The sequence below is a fragment of the Manis pentadactyla genome, chromosome 7, assembly GCF_030020395.1.
Source record: "Manis pentadactyla isolate mManPen7 chromosome 7, mManPen7.hap1, whole genome shotgun sequence".
Taxonomy (NCBI): domain Eukaryota; kingdom Metazoa; phylum Chordata; class Mammalia; order Pholidota; family Manidae; genus Manis; species Manis pentadactyla.
In genome coordinates, this window is record NC_080025.1 from 118,136,024 (window position 1) to 118,152,440 (window position 16,417).

At 37.2% G+C, this 16,417-nt stretch overlaps 1 long non-coding RNA gene across 1 annotated transcript in view; it reads right to left on the reverse strand.

The window, feature by feature from the left end:
* Positions 1-1,038: 1,038 nt before the first annotated feature.
* The window catches only part of LOC130684307 (uncharacterized), a 35,678-nt gene continuing 20,299 nt past the window's right edge, over positions 1,039-16,417 (reverse strand). The window contains exon 4 of the long non-coding RNA XR_008998540.1: positions 1,039-1,220. This is a non-coding gene — a long non-coding RNA (uncharacterized LOC130684307). The remainder of the gene's footprint in view (positions 1,221-16,417) is intronic.

The following is a 16,417-nucleotide window of genomic DNA, read 5'->3' on the forward strand; positions in this document are numbered from 1 at the left end:
ATTATTAATAGAACAATTGAGACAAGAGGAAGGATGCACTTATTATAGTCAGGATAGATGATTGATGGTAGAGCAAATTTTTTTCATGAGAGTTTATGTTATACTCCCCAGTGACCATCTGGAAAGTCTTCTCTGGATGTTTACCTGTATATTTTGAGTTTAATAATAATTCTAGCCATGTCTTAATTAATCACATCTGTCAAATAATGTTGAAGACAGACACCTAAACATGATCTCCTCAAGGACAATCTGGCTTTAGTGACTAAGACCTTCATTCACTCAGAGAAGGAGGCTTGAAAATGTGATATATATGGATTTTTCAATTGCTCTACCTTAAATCTCACAGAATATAGAATACTTAGAGTGTGTTTAAGACATGTTTTTGTGTAGGTATGAAAATGTGCACAAATGTAAATGTATTTAATTGGTGTTATTTCTGATCTTCATCACCAACATGATGTTCATATTCTGTATGAACATAATGATGTCAGACTGGCTGTTCTTTCTAAATTGTGTTTCCATACGGGAAGGGCAGGTAGGGAAAACAACTCTTATTTACCTTACTCTTGCATTTCTTTCATTATGTTTGCAGTTTTGTTACAATATGCTGAAGTAATGAATTAACCATAAAATCTCAGTAATTTAACCCAACGGTATTTTCCTCTTGCTTATGAAACATACTCAGTGCAACTGGCTTGGATCAGAACCACTGAGGGACTCTAGCTGACAGAAGCCACACTGCCTTATGTCTGAATCTTCTGGAACACATGGCTTTTCCTGTCTATGTGAAACGCCAAGCAGGCTATAGAGAGCCTTTCATGGGTAATTTAAGTGTTTTGTTCTGGAAAAGACGTGTAATTCCATTGGCCAGAACCAGGCACATGGCCCACATAATTGCCAAAGGATTGGGAAGTATGAGTACATGAAATAATTGGCGAGCTGCCTTTGCTGCACTATATTCCAGACCTATATTTGTTGGGCAAGAGAAATTTTAATGAAACCGGGTGAAAATATTTAAATACCAAGCTACTTGTTCCTTTGTGTTTATTCCAATGGCATACCACACATGAAAACTGATGACACACTCAGACGTGTAACTCTCCTTGCTCCGGGTTTTCATGCTGACGACACCGCTCTTCTGCCACTGGCGTCACCCGGCTCGTGGGTCAGGTGAGGGCCAATCAGGGCGCCAGCAAAGTGCTGGGAGCTCCAAGACGACTCTGCCCAGAGAAAACAAACATATAAAACACCACACAAAAACAAAACAAACCATTATTTATGTAATATGAATTTACTTTCTGGTTGAATACTTATTTCTTAGGGTAAAAAACAAACCTTAGTTCCTGCTTCTCTCTGACCCATTCTTTATATTCTCTTTTATCCTCTATCCCTACTTCTAATGTGGAACAGGTTGAGTGAACAGAACGAATTCCCATCTCTAAGTATTTACTGTAAACCACTGCCTCTTTATTCAACTTTTCCCCATATGGCACATATAATAGAGTTGATAAAAACCAAATAGATATTGGTGAACTATAACAATAATCAGAGATAACCAGTGATATTCAGATTGTGGAAGATATGAAGCCTTCTTTTGGAAAATGATTAGTTAACATAACACCATAAAGATTTTTTTTTCATTTATTAACAACTTAAAGAGCAATTTGAAAGGAATGCAGATTTTAGCAGGTATTTAGCTTTTTAATATCATAAGCTGCTCCTCAATTAGATTCAGCAGTAATTCAAACTGCATGCAGAGATAGACATATTCTCTGGTGGAGAAACCTGTTGTCTTATTTATAAGACCAAGTCATTTTTGCTTCATTCAAGTACAAGTACCTACTATACAAGAATTTAGGGAAAGAATTTGTGGACTGTAGGTCTGGATGATTTTCTTGTGCTACTTATTTTTGCAAGTTTTTAGAAACATTGAACTCACTGTGGTGGTTTCTTAGAGATGACCCATCTGTCACAAACCAAAGTCGACATTTATTGTAGCTTACTAAGAGGAAAAGTTGCTAGCAAAAACCATTTAAGTGTGAAATTGGATATTGAAAACCTTCTTTCCCACAGAGGTCTTTAAAAAATATATTAGATGTTCATACGAGAAAATAGTTCTGACTTTTGCAAATAGGTAATTATCTCATATGGTAGAATCACTAAAAAAGGTGAGGACTGTGGTGAAGGAAGGAAGGCAGAAGAGCGTGAGCACTTATATGTCCATGCGTATGCACGTGTGTGTGTGTGTGTGTGTGGGCAATAGAGAGAGAGAGAGAAAAAGAGAGAGAGAGGGAGAGAGAAGGAGAGATAGAGAGAGAAAGAGAGAAAGAGAGAGAGAGAAGTTTTCCCAGGGAATGTGCACAGCACATGGAGGACACAGGCTCTTTGGATGGCAACAGTGTGGGGACGAGACCAAAGAGATGGAAGAAGGCTTGTAGTATGTGACATAATTCCTCTGTGCACCTCCTCCAGTCTTCAGTTAAATCACTAAATAGATTCATTTTTTATGTTTTTATTTTGATATCATTAATGAACAATTACTTGAACATTATGGTTACTACACTCCCCCTATTATCAAGTACCCCCCACATACCCCATTACAGTCACTGTCCATCAGTGTAGTAAGATGCTACAGAATCATTACTTGTCTTCTCTGTATATACCGCCTTCCCCATGTCCCCACCCCTCCACATTGTGTGTGCTAATCGTAATGCCCCGTTTTCCACCTTATCCCTCCCTTCCCACCCATCCTTCCAAACACTTTCGCTTTGGTAACTGTTAGTCCATTCTTGGGTTCTGTGAGTCTGCTGCTGTTTTGTAACTTCTGTTTTTTCTTTGTTGTTGTACTCCGCAGATGAGTGAAATCATTTGATACTGTCTTTCTCTGCCTGGCTTATTTCACTGAGCATAAGACCCTGTAGCTAAATCCATGTTATTGCAAATGGTAGGATTTGTTTTCTTCTTACAGCTGAATAATATTCCATTGTGTATATGTACCACCTCTTCTTTATCTATTCATCTACTGATGGACACTTAGGTTGCTTACATTTCTTGGCTATTGTAAATAGTGCTGTGATAAACATAGGATTGCATATATCCAGTTCAAACTGGGCTGCTGCATTCTTAGGGTAAATTCCTAGGAGTGGAATTCCTGGGTCAAATGGTATTTCTATTTCGAGTTTTTTGAGGAACCTCCATACTGCTTTCCACAATAGTTGAACTAGTTTACATTCCCACCAGCAGTGTAGGACGGTTCCCCTTTCTCCACATCCTCACCAACATTTGTTGTTGTTTGTCTTTTGGAGCCATCCTAACTGGTGTGAGGTGATATCTCATTGTGGTTTTAATTTGCATTTCCCTGATGATTAGCAATGTGGAGCATCTTTTCATCTGTCTGTTGGCCATCTGAATTTCTTCTTTGGAGAAGTGTCTGTTCAGATCCTGTGCCTGTTTTTTTTTTTTTTTTGGATTATTTGCTTTTTGTTTGTTAAGGTGTGTGAGCTCTTTATATATTTTGGATGTCAACCCTTTATCGGATCTGTCATTTATGAGTATATTCTCCCATATTGTAGGATGTCTTTTTCTTCTACTGATGGTGTCCTTTGCTGTAGAGAAGGTTTTTAGCTTAATATAGTCCCACTTATTCATTTTTGCCTTTGTTTCCCTTGTTTATGTCCAAGAGATTTTTGTTGATAATTTTTTCTAAAAGTTTTATGGTTTCCTTACTTGCATTCAGGTCTTTGATCCATTTTGAGTTTACTCTGGGGAAGGGGTTAGACAATAATCCAGTTTCATTCTCTTACATGTAGCTGTCCAGTTTTGCCAACACCAGCTGTTGAAGAGACTGTCATTTCCACATTGTATATCTATGGCTCCTTTATCATATATTAATTGACCATATATGTTTGGGTTTATATCTGGACTCTCTAGTCTGTTCCACTGGTCTATGGGTCTGTTCTTGTGCCAGTACCAAATTGTTTTGATTACTGTGGCTTTGTAGTAGAGCTTGAAGTCAGGGAGTAAAATTCCCTCTGCTTTATTCTTCCTTCTCAGGATTACTTTGACTATTCAGGGTCTTTTGTGGTTCCACATGAATTTTACAACTGTTTGCTCTAGTTCACTGAAGAATGCTGTTGGTATTTTAATAGGGATTGCATTGAATCTGTAGATTGCTTTAGGCAGGATGGCCATTTTGACAATATTAATTCTTCCTAGCCAAGAGCATGGGATGAATTTCCATTTATTGGTATCTTCTTTAATTTCTTTTAAGAGTGTCCCATAGTTTTCAGGGTATAGGTCTTTCACTTCCTTGGTTAGGTTTATTCCTAGGTATTTTATCTTTTTCATGCAATTGTGAATGGAATTGTTTTCCTGATTTCTCTTTCTGCTAGTTCATCATTAGTGTATAGGAATGCAGTAGACTTTGGTGTATCAATTTTGTATCCTGCAACTTTGCTGAATTCAGATATTAGATCTAGTAGTTTTAGTGTGGATTCCTTAGGGTATTTTATGTACAATATCATGTCATCTGCAAACAGGGACAGTTTGACTTTTTCCTTGCCAATCTGGGTGCCTTTTATTTCTTTGTGTTCTGTGATTGCTGTGACTAGGACCTCCAGAACTATGTTGAATAAAAGTGGGGAGAGTGGGCATCCTTGTCTTGTTCCTGATCTTAAAGGAAAAGCTTTCAGCTTTTTGCTGTTAAGTATAATGTTGGCTGTGGGTTTGTCATATATGGCCTTTATAATGTTGAGGTACTTGCCCTCTATACCCATTTTGTTGAGAGTTTTTATCATGAATGAATGCTGAATTTTGTCGAATGCTTTTTCAGCATCTATGGAGATGATCATGTGGTTTTTGTCCTTCTTTTTGTTGATGTTGTGGATGATGTTGATGGATTTTTGAATGTTGTACCATCCTTGCATCCCTGGGATGAATCCCACTTGATCATGATGAATGATCTTGCTGATGTATTTTTGAACTCAGTTTGCTAATATTTTGTTGAGTATTTTTGCATCTATGTTCATCGGGGATACTGGTCTGTAATTTTCTTTTTTTGTGGTGTCTTTGCCTGGTTTTAATATTAGAGTGATGCTGGCCTTGTAGAATGAATTTGGGAGTATTCCCTCCTCTTCTACTTTTTGGAAAACTTTAAGGAGGTTGGGTATTAGGTCTTCACTAAATGTTTGATAAAATTCAGTAGTGAAACTATCTGGTCCAGGGATTTTGTGCTTAGGTAGTTTTTTGATTACCAGTTCAATTTCTTTGATGGTAATTGGTCTATTCAGATTTTCTGTTTCTTCCTTGGTTAGCTTTGGAAAGTTGTATTTTTCTAGAAAGTTGTCCATTTCTTCTAGGTTATCCAGTTTGTTACCATATAATTTTTCATAGTAGTCTCTCATAATTCTTTGTATTTCTGTGGTGTCCGTGGTGATGTTTCCTTTCTCATTTCTGTTTCTGTTTATGTGTGTAGAGTCTCTTTTTTTCTTGATTGGTGTGGCTAGGAGTTTATCTATTTTGTTTATTTTCTCAAAGAACCAGCTCCTGCTTTCATTGATTCTTTCTACTGTTTTATTCCTCTCAAGTTTACTTATTTCTGCTTTAATATTTATTATGTCCCTCCTGCTACTGACTTTGGGCCTCATTTGTTCTTCCTTTTCTAGTTTCATTAATTGTGAGCTTAGACTGTTCATTTGGGATTGTTCTTATTTCCTGAAGGAGGCCTGTATTGCAATATATTTCCCTCTTAACATGGCTTTCGCAGCTTCCTACAGAGTTTGTGTTGTTGAATTGTTGTTGTCATTTGTCTCCATATATTACTTGGTCTCTGTTTTTATTTGTTCATTGAACAATTGATTCTTTAGGAGCATGTTATTAAGCCTCCTTGTGTTTGTGGGCTTTTTTGTTTTCTTTGTGTAATTTATTTCTAGTTTTATACCTTTGTGATCTGAGAAGCTTTTTGGTAGAATTTCAATCTTTGAATTTATGGAGGTTCTTCTTGTGGCCTAGTATATGATCTATTCTTGAAAATGTTCCATGTCCACTTGAGAAGAATGTTTATCCTGTTGCTTTTGGATGGAGTGTTCTGCAGATGTCCAATAGGTCCATATTTTCTAATACATTGTTCAGTGCCTCTGTCTCTTTAGTTATTTTCTGTCTGGTTGATCTGTCCTTTGGAGTGCGTGGTGTGTTTAAGTCTCCTAAATGAATGCATTGCATTCTATTTCCCCCTTTAATTCTGTTAGTATTTGTTTCACATATGCAGGTGATCCTGTGTTTGGTGCATATATGTTTATAATAGTTATATCCTCTTGTTGGACTGACCCCTTTTCATTATGTAATGTCCTTCTTTGTCTCTTGTGACTTTCTTCGTTTTGAAGTCTATTTTGTCTGATACAAGTACTACAACTTCTGCTTTTTTCTCTCTGTTAGTTGCACGAAATATCTTTTTCCATCCCTTTACTTTCAGGTGGTGTATGTCTGAGTTTGAAGTGAGTCTCTTGTAGGCAGCATATAGATGGGTCTTTTTTTTTATCCATTCAGTGACTCTAAGTCTTTTGATTGGTGCATTCAGACCATTTACATTTAGGGTGGTTATCAACGGGTATGTACTTATTGCCATTGCAGGCTTTAGATTCGTGGTTACTAAAGGTTCAAGGGTAATTCCCTTACTATCTAACAGTCTAATTTAACTCACTTCATGTGCTATTACAAACACAACCTAAAGGTTCTTATTTTTATTTCTTTTTCATCCTCCTCCATTCTTTGTATATAACAAATCATGTTCTCGGCTCTTTGTCTATCCCTTTGGTGACATTTACTATGCCTTAGGAGTACTTTCATCTATAGCCATCCCTCCAAAATGCACTGTAGAGGTAGTTTGCAGGAGGTAAATTCTCTCAACTTTTCCTTACCTGAAAATTGTTTAATCCCTCCTTCAAATTTAAATGATAACCTTGCTAGGTAAAGTATTCTTGGTTTAAGACCCTTCTGCCTCATTGCATTAAATATATCATTCCACTCCCTTCTGGCCTGTAAGGTTTCCGTTGAGAAGTCTGATTATAGTGTGATGGGTTTTCCTTTGTATGTGATCTTTTTTCTCTCTAGCTGCTTTTAAATGTCTGTCGTTATCCTTGATCTTTGCCATTTTAATTATTATATGTCTTGATGTTGTCTTCCTTGGGTCCCTTGTGCTGGGAAATCTGCACCTCCATGGCCTGAGAGACTATCTCCTTCACCAGATTATGGAAGTTTTCAGCAATTACCTCCTCAATGACACTTTCTGTCTCTTTTTCTTTCTCTTCTTCTTCTGGTACTGCTATAATATGAATATTGTTCCATTTGGATTGGTCAAACAGTTCTCTCAATATTCTTTCATTCTTAGAGATTCTATTTTCTCTTTGTGCCTCAGCTTCTTTGTATTCTTCTTCTCTAATTTCTATTCCTTTTACCATTTTCTTCTACTACCTCTAATCTGCTTTTAAATCCCTCCATTGTATGTTTCATTTCAGATATGGAATTTCTTAATGTTTGCATTTTCAACTTAAATTCATTCTTGAGTTCTTGAATATTTCTCTGTACCTCCATAAGTGTGTTTATGATTTTTATTTTGAACTCTCTTTCAGGCAGATTGGTGAGTAAAGTTTCATTAGGCCCTTTTTCTGGGGTTTGTGCAATTTTGGTCTGAACCATGTTCTTTTGATGTTTCATAATTCCTGTGGTACCTACTAGTGCCCAGAAGCTCCAGTCTATGGAGCTTCTCAGCCCTTAGAGTCAGACTGGGGGTCATAGGGGAGTGGAGCTGGTGCCTGCAGGGAGCAAAGATCTGTTTCCTGATTCCCATCTGCAGTGCCTGTCTCAAGTGTCATAGCTAGTGGGCCAAGCACACAGGTGTAAGCCTCTGTGCTTTGTGTCTTTAGCTGTTGTAGGCTGAGCCTCCTTCTGGCTGGCCTGATGCCAGTGCAGTGATTGCCGGTTTGCCAACTGGTGCCAACATGCTAGGAGGAAGGTTATCAAGCTGCGTGTCATAGTGGGGGGCCTCGGAGCTGAGTAGGCACCCAGGGGATGGGGCTTCTAAAGCTCCTCAATGTTCCCAATCACCTGGGCAGAGTGTGCCCAGACTACCTTGTACAGCTCTCTCCTTCCCGACGCTGCAAGCTCCATGTAAACCCTGCTCCTTCAGCAGCCCTCTTGCTGCTAAGAAGCCTCTCAAACTGCGTGCCTTTCCTTTGTCCCAGAGCAGCCAAGTGTGGATCCCCTCCTCCACAAATGGCTGCAATCTGTCTCTGAAGGACTCCACCTGTCTGAGCTTCCCCACATCCCCACAGAGTGTAGGTTTCTGCTCCAAAGCAGACCTCCAGGGCTTGGTGTTCAGCAGTTCTAGGCTTCTACCCCCTCCCTGCTTCATTTCTCTTCCTCCCACTGGTGATCTGGGTGGGGGAAGGTCTTGAGTCCCACCTGATAAAGACTTTCATACATTACCCTGTGTTCATGAGGTCTGCTCTGTTCCTGAAGTATGCATGCAGTCTGTTTCAGCCTTCTTTCTTGTTGCTGTTTTAGGGTTAGTTGTAGCAATTAACTATATTTTCATACTGTTTGTGGTTTTGGGAGGAATTGTCCATCTCTTCTCTCACATCACCATCTTGAATCTCACTAAATAGATTCTTATGACCAGCTCTTTTATGGAAATCAGAAAAGGGCTAATATCTGGCTTGGTAATAGCTTAATTCTAGACCCTGAGCAGAGACAGACACAGCCTAGGACTAAGTTTGGAGATTTGTGGGGCTTGAGGAAAGAGCACGTTGATTCAATCAGGTAATAGAGATAATGTCGAAATGGTAGTTAAGCCTCAATGGACATCTGGGTTATCCAGGCATGTATGGAGTAGTATACCATATTTCATTGCTTGAGGTAAACACAGGGTAAAGCAGATAATTATTTGGCATGTCTTTAGGAATTAGAGGATTCCTACAGCTTTCAAGATCATTGAAAAAGTAGTTTGGACTTGTCACTAAGATGTTAAGAAACACAAATTAAAGAGATGTCCCCCATCTTTCGTCCTCTGTCCCAATACTATAGTTTTAAGTTTTCCTTTATTAATAATTCACTTCTTGGAAATGTTTTCTTTTGATTCACTTAAATCACAACTTAACAATATTTAATGATCCTCCCCAAGTCTCACATTAGCTTAAATTTAAAAAAAAGAATATAAATTTGACAACAATAAAAGGAAAACTAGCTAATTCAAGAATTTTGTTTTCTTGACTTCTTGCTAATATTTCAGATATTCTAACTCAATTATTGGCCAAGAGTCAATTGACTTTTTTGTAATTCCTGTGTATATTTATTTCACTAAATATTTTATTTCATACCTGAAGTTTTAAACACATATAATCATTTAGTAACTTGTATGTCTTAAGTAAATTTTGCTTATGAAATATGCACAGAAATAATTTTTATAAATACAAAAATTTCTAACTATAAACATTAGCCACAATTTGTCCAATTAAATAACCTTGGATATTTAACACAGATTTTTAAATAATTCCTCTTCATAAAGTTTCTGACAATTATATAAATTTAGTGTACCTTGTTGCAAATAATATAAAGTTTTGCTGACTGGAGGTCGGATTAATAGCTCTAGCAGTAAAAATATAATTGGTTCTTTCTTACTTATAATATATTTAATAGTAACTATTCTTTGGGAATAAAATTAACTTATAATTTAAAAACCATTAAATCCTCTTGGGATATTTTAATTTATTTTCCATTTCTTAATCAGGATTTGTTTTGTTTGAATTAAATATTTGTATGTTGAAAACAAAGCTAAAATATATAATTGTTTTTTCTTTTAAAATTGTGCTAATGTGGATGACTAGCATTAATAGCAGTTCTGGTATCTTTGCAATTAAGATTTTAATCACATGGATTCATTTTATTTGCTTTCTAAAGAAATTCTCCTTAGGGTGTAATCTTTACATTAAATTTTTCTAGACAAATAAATCTCATAATTAACTGTATTTAATAACCAACTCAGATTGAATCTATTAAAATGCAATATATTTTTAAATATTTAGGTTATTAAGATGAGAATATGCACATTTCAGAGGTTAGTACTAACCAATGAATTATATTTGTTATATTTATATTCATAATTATAAAACAAACAGCCTAGTGGCACATTCATATTTGGTTTTAAGAATGTGAGAGGAAATTTCATCTTTTCACTTTTAAGATATCCTCTGAAGACTTACCCATAAAAACGTACCTCTTGTCATTTTGGATTGCTGAGAAAAAAAATCTCTCTCAGTCCATAAAGCTCAATAATAGGAATGTTCCCCAAAATTAGTAGGAAGAAATATCCTGGATATTTTCAGGATTTATTAAACACTTTTTGTAAGTTGGTTTATCAAGCCTTCTCTACCATCTAGTTTGTAGAGCTGAATGTTATGTGTTATTTGTATAGCTGTTTAGAGATTTAAGTAGGAAATTAAAATGAATTTAGATGTATTTCATTCATAATGCAGGTGAATATTACACTTTATTTACTCAATACAGAGTGACAATAAATATTTATGTATATGTCTGTATGCCTACCAATTTATCCATCCACCAATCCATCCATCTTCTATTTTGCATAAAGTCTGAGAGAGGAAGAATTCTAGTGTGATGTCATCTACAAAAGCAAACAGGAGATAAGGAGATACAAGAATGTAAATGAAAAACAAAAGAAATTCCTTGCAAGCTATAGTGTAGTGTCAGGAACATGAGTAGTCACAGATCATGAAACACTGTCTTTATTTTAAAAACATTTATCCATAATATACTCTTTTCCTTCCTACTAAATAGACTGGACATGTGATTCAAGAAGTAGATACAATGGTAGCTGATATTTACTCTAGATAATGGAATGTTCTGGAATTTTTTATGGCTAAAATAAATTACCAAAGAGTTTCTGATGTCTTCTGAAAAGTAATGTTTTAAAATAGAATATATCAAAAAATATGAACCTACCATTAGGTTTGTATTTTTCTTGTCTTTAAGAATTGATTCTTTTTATTTAACATTTGTATATAGGTATTTGAGTTGAAAATATGATATTTCTTTTGAAGGTAGGCCACAAATAAGAGTGTACAGTATAGTGGGGAGATTCAAGATGGCGGTGTGAGAGGTGAGACAGAGAACTCCTCCCCAAAACACAAAATAGTATGAAAATATAGTTAATACAACTAACCCTAAAACATCAACAAGAAAGAAGGCTGAACCAGACTGCATATGGACCACATGAACAGAGCAGCCCTCACTAAACAGGGTAACGTATGAAAGTCTTAATCCGGCGGGACCCAAGCCCTTCCCCCACCCCAGGTCACTGACTGGAGGAAGAGAAATGGAGTGGGGAGGGGATGGAAGCCTGGGACTACTGAACACCTAGCCCTGGAGATCTGCTTTGCAAGCAAAAACCTACACTGTGTGGTGCTCTGGCAGTTGGGGAGCTGGAACAGGTGGAGTGCCTGAGAGACTGACAATCTAGCATTTGTGAAGGAGGGGATCCACATCTGGCCTCTGTGACAGAGGAAAGGCAGGCGGTCTGAGAGGCTTCCTAGCAGCGAGAGGGCTGCTGAAGGGGCGGGGTTTGCACGGAACTTGCTGCGCTGGAGAAGGGAGAGCTGGACAAAGATGTCAGAGTGTGCTCTGCCCAGCAGGTTGGGAAATTGAGGAGCTTCGGGTGCTCCATCCCCCTGGAAGGCTGCTCAGCTCCCAGGCCACCCACTGTGACACATAGCATGCTGAGCCTTCCTCCTGGCATGACAGCACCAGCTCTCAAACCGGCAGTAACTGTGCTGGTGTCAGGCCACACATAGGGAGGCCAAGCCTACAAGAGCTAGAGATGCTGAGCACAGAGGTTTACACCTGTGCACTAGGCCCACTGGCTCTGACACTGGAGACAGGCACCACTGGAGACAGGGAATCAGGAAACAGATCTTTCCTCCTGCCAGGTACCAGCTCTGCTCCCCTAAAACTCCAAACCTCACTCTAGGGGCTGAGGAGCTCCAGAGACTGGAGCTTCTGGGCACTAGAGGGTACCACATAGAAATATGAAATGTCAAAAGAACCTGGTTCCAACCAAAATCTCACAAACCCCAGAAAAAGGGCCAAATGAAACTGAACTCACCTATCTTCCTGAAAGAGAGTTCAAAATAAAAATCATAAACATGCTTATGGAGGTACAGAAAAATATTCAAGAACTCAGGAACGAATTTAAGGAGACTCAATCATTAAGAAATTCCATATCTGAAATGAAACATACAACGGAGAGATTTAAAAGCAGACTAGATATAGTAGAAGAGACGGTAAAAGGAATAAAAATTAGAGAAGAGGAATATAAAGAAACTGAGGAACAGAAAGAAAAAAGAATCTCTAAGAATGAAAGAATATTGAGAGAACTGTGTGACCAATCCAAACAGAACAATATTCATATTATAGGGATACCAGAAGAAGAAGAAGAGAGAAAAAGGGACAGAAAGTCTCATTGAGGGGGTAATTGCTGAAAACTTCCCTAATCTGAGGAAGGAGATAGTCTCTCAAGCCATGGAAGTGCACAGGTCTCCCAACACAAAGGACCCAAGGAAGACAACATCAAGATGTATAATAATTAAAATGGCAAAAATCAAGGATAACAACAGACATTTAAAAGCAGCTAGAGAGAAAAAAGATCACATATAAAGGAAAACCAATCACACTATCATCAGATTTCTCAACAGAAACCTTACAAGCCAGAATGGAGTGGCATGATATATTAAATGCAATGAAGCAGAAGGGCCTTGAACCAAGAATACTCTACCCAGCAGGGTTATTATTTAAATTTGAAGGACGGATTAAACAATTTTCAGATAAGCAAAAGCTGAGAGAATTTACCTCCCACAAACTACCTCTACAGTGCATTTTGGAGGGACGGCTATAGATGAAAGTATTCCTAAGGCTTAGTAGATGTGACCCAAGGGACAGACAAAGAGTAAAGAATATGACTCATAACATAGAAAAAATGGAGGAGGAAGAAAAAGAAAAAGGAGGAAAAAAAAGAACCTTTAGGTTGTATTTGTAATGGCATACCAAGTGAGTTAAATTAGACTGCTGCATAGTAAGGGAATTACCCTTGAACCTTTGGTAACCATGAATCTAAAGCCTGCAATGGCAATAACTATATATCTATAGATAATCACCCTAAATGTAAATGGTTGGAATGCACCAACCAAAAGGCATAGAGTCACTGAATGGATTAAAAAAAGACCCATCTATATGCTGCCTACAAGAGACTCACTTCAAACTCAGACATACACCACCTGAAAGTAAAGGGATGGAAAAAGATATTTCATGCAACTAACAGAGAGAAAAAAGCAGGAGTTGTAGTACTTGTATCAGACAAAATAGACTTCAAAACGAAGAAAGTCACAAGAGACAAAGAAGGACATTACATAATGAAAAGGGGTCAGTCCAACAAGAGGATATAACTATTATAAACATATATGCACCCAACACAGGATCACCTGCATATGTGAAACAAATACTAACAGAATTAAAAGGGGAAATAGAATGCAATGCATTCATTTAGGAGACTTAAACACACCACGCACTCCAAAGGACAGATCAACCAGACAGAAAATAACTAAAGAGACAGAGGCACTGAACAATGTATTAGAAAAGATGGACCTATTGGACATCTGCAGAACACTCCATCCAAAAGCAACAGGATAAACATTCTTCTTAAGTGCACATGGAACATTTTCAAGAATAGATCATATACTAGGCCACAAAAATAACCTCAATAAATTCAAAAAGATTGAAAGTATACCAACCAGCTTGTCAGCTCACAAAGTTATGAAACTAGAAATAAATTACACAAAGAAAATGAAAAAGCCTACAAACACATGGAGGCTTAATAATATGCTTCTAAATAATCAATGGATCAATGCCCAAATAAAAACAGAGATCAATTAATATATGGAGAAAATGAGAACAATAATTCACCAACAGAAAACCTGTGGGACACAGCGAAGGCCGTGCTAAGAGGGAAGTATATTGCAATACAGGCCTACCTCAGGAAAGAAGAACAATCCCTAATGAATAGTCTAAACTCACAATTAATGAAACTAGAAAAGGAAGAACAAATGAGGCCCAAATTCAGTAGAAGGAGGGACATAATAAATATTAAAGCAGAAATAAATAAAATTGAGAAGAATAAAACAATAGAAAGAATCAATGAAAGCAGGAGCAGGTTCTTTGAGAAAATAAACAAAATAGATAAACCCCTATCCAGACTTGTCAAGTAAAAAAGAGAGTCTACACACACAAACAGAATTGCAAATTAGAAGGGAAACATCACCATGGAATACACAGAAATACAAAGAATTATGAGATAATACTATGAAAAGTTATATGCTAACAAACTGGATAAACCAGAAGAAATGGACAACTTTCTAGAAAAATACAACCTTCCAAGGCTGACCCAGGAAGAAACAGAAAATCTGAATAGACCAATTACCAGCAAGAAATTGAATTGGTAATCAAAAAACTAACTAAGAACAACACACCTGTACCTAACGGTTTCACTGCTGAATTTTATCAAACATTTAGTGAAGACCTAATACCCATCTTCCTTAAAGTTTTCCAAAAAGTAGGGGGAAGGAATACTCCCAAACTCATTCTATGAGGCCAACATCACTCTAATGACAAAACCAGGCAAAGACATCACAAAAAAGGAAAATTCCAGACCAATATCCCTGATGAACATAGATGCAAAAATACTCAACAAAATATTAGCAAACCAAATTCAAAAATACATCAAAAGATCATCCATCATGATCAAGTGGGATTCATCCCAGGGTGCAAGGATGGTGCAACATTCGAAAATCCATCATCATCATCCACCACATCAACAAAGGGAAGGACAAAAACCACAGGACCATCTCCATAGATGCTGAAAAAGCACTCAACAAAATTCAACATTCATTCATGATAAAAACTCTCAACAAAATGGGTATAGAGGGCAAGTACCTCAACATTATAAAGGCCATATATGACAAACCCACAGCCAACATTATACTTAACAGCAACAAGCTGAAAGCTTCTCCTTTAAGATCAGGAACAAGACAAGGATGCCCACTCTCCCCACTTTTATTCCAAATAGTTCTGGAGGCATCAGCAATGGCAATCAGGCAATACAAAGAAATAAAAGGCAACCAGATTGGCAAGGAAGAAGTCAAACTGCCCCTGTTTGCAGATGACATGATATTGTACATAAAATACTCTAAAGAATCCACTTCAAAACTACTAGGTCTAATATATGAATTCAGCAAAGTTGCCGGATACAAAATTAATACAGAGAAATCTGTTGCATTCCTATACACTAACAATGAACTAGCAGAAAGAGAAATTAGGAAAACAATTCCATTCACAATTGCATCAAAAAGAATAAAATACCTAGGAATAAACCTAACCAAGGAAGGTAAATTCTTATTCTCTTAAAACTACAAGACACTCATGAGAGAAATTAAAGAAGACACCAATAAATGGAAACACATCCCGTGCTCATGGATAGGAATAATTAATGTTGTCAAAATGGCCATCCTACCTAAAGCAATCTACAGATTCAATGCAATCCTTATTAAAATACCAACAGCATTCTTCAATGAACTAGAGCAAATAGTTCTAAAATTCATATGGAACCACAAAAGACCCCGAATAGCCAAAGTAATTCTGAGAAGGAAGAATAAATCAGGGGGAATTACGCTCCCTGACTTCAAGCTCTACTACAAAGCCACAGCAATCAAGACTATTTGGTACAGGCACAAGAACAGATCCGTAGACCAGTGGAGCAGACTAGAGAGCCCAGATATAAACCAAAGCATATATGGTCAATTAATACGTGATAAAGGAGCCATGGATATGCAATGTGGAAATGACAGCCTCTTCAACAACTGGTGTTGGCAAAACTGGACAGCTACATGTAAGAGAATGAAACTGTATTATTGTGTAACTCCATACACAAAAGTAAACTTGAAATGGATAAAAGATCTGAATGTAAGTCATGAAACCATAACACTCTTAGGAAAATACATAGGCAAAATTCTCTTGGACATAAACATGAGCAACTTCTTCATGAACATATCTCCCCAGACTGGGGAAACAAAAGCAAAAATGAACAAGTGGGACTATATCAAAGTAAAAGGCTTCTGTACAGCAAAGGACACCATCAGTAGAACAAAAAGACATCTGACAGTATGGGAGAATATATTCATACATGACATATCTGATAAGGGGGTGACATCATGCACCTCAACAAACAATAAGCAAATAAGCCAAAAAAATGCCAGAGGACCTGAACAGTCACTTCTCCAAAGAAAAAGTTCAGATGATCAAC